Source organism: Pistacia vera, unplaced genomic scaffold (genome assembly GCF_008641045.1).
Source record: "Pistacia vera cultivar Batoury unplaced genomic scaffold, PisVer_v2 Contig351, whole genome shotgun sequence".
NCBI classification, from domain to species: Eukaryota; Viridiplantae; Streptophyta; class Magnoliopsida; order Sapindales; family Anacardiaceae; genus Pistacia; species Pistacia vera.
Genome location: NW_022196170.1, coordinates 1,030,774 through 1,032,296, shown reverse-complemented (window position 1 = coordinate 1,032,296; position 1,523 = coordinate 1,030,774).

Sequence of the window (1,523 nt, the reverse complement as noted above, 5' to 3'; positions counted from 1 at the left end):
AAAACTAAAAGGGAAGAAAACAAAATGAAAATTTAAGGAAAGAAAGACAAAGCTTTGTCACATACAACTGTCATTTCAGATCTCCATGCAATATTTGAAGATGGGTACTTTGCACCGTACTATACTATGAGATGGGTGGGGTAGGTTCATCGATTGTCCACGTGTCAACTATCAATTCAACCACGTGGTTTTGCCTGGTTTGTTAGATACAAACATACCGAACACGCAGACACCCAAATCCCTTGACAGAAGCTAGTTTTGTGTAAAAAAATCAGGGTTTTGATGTCCCAATAATTGTCCCCCAATTATTTTAATTTAACTTGTTAATCTTCTTAATTAACAGAGAGATTTTGATTCTATTATTGTAACGTTAAGAGACCAATAAGTTATTAAGTTAAAAAGTATAACATTTTATTTTAACATAAACTATTAGTTTAAATATGGTCTTCCAAACTTGAGTCTTCATAATTGTTAATAAGACTGGTTACGAAAGTTTTTATCTAACAGATAATTTCAAGGTCTTAGGACGAAAGATTAGTTGAGGTGCGTATAAACTGACTCAAACACTTTCAATCATAAAAAAAAAAAAAAAAACTATTAATTAAATTTATTGAGGTTTATAAGTAGGCATAAATTCAAAAATTAAATATAGGATGACAAGTTTAAAATAAAATAATATGAAATATAAATGAATGTGGTCAAATCTAAAAAACATTAATACAAATAACACCCAATCAAATGAGAAAAAAATTCAAATGAAAGGAATTTTTTTGAGTGGGGTCAATAGCCCCCACACATTTGTATGTGATAATGTGAATTCGGTCCTGTTAATAAGAAACCTTAACATTTTGTTATTGTTTATTAGTTACTTTTTACTTACTCAAATTATTAAAATAATTGATTAGATTCTGAAATAAATGACGTGATGCGCTCGTTTGAGTCGTTTCACCTATAAAAACTTTCCGCCGAGGTTTGTGAGTTGGAAGTCGGAAGTAAGGAAAGTCCAAAAAGTGATAGCACAACGGCCACAGAGGAGCTGGAGAGCACGCGGGCGAATTAAATAATGCCAGCTGTAGACACTTTTTAGTGTGACGAAATGCGGCAAATAAACGCGCTTTGCTTTGGAGCACCGACGACACTGAAGTGCATGTGCATAGTATGGCGTACTATTGCGGTGCACGGTATACCAAGCGTAGATAAAAGAGGTCGCTCTCGGGAAAAGTCAGCGTTGAAACTTTGACTTTGTTGACGTTGGTTGGATTGCCTTTTGATTCCCACGTTATCCCACTTTTTAGTGCACACTATTCTAAGTAACCACTCACCACTTGCCATTTGTAAAATAATCATACAAAATATCACTTCGGCCCTTAACATTTATATTATTACTATCTGAACATTTAGGATATAAAGATATATTTTTTTTAAACGAAAACTCATGGGTGCAGCGGATACACCTACAACCACACAATAAGGCTACCACATGTGAGTAAACACGTCTGACTCACGCCCCCTCATTGAGCAAT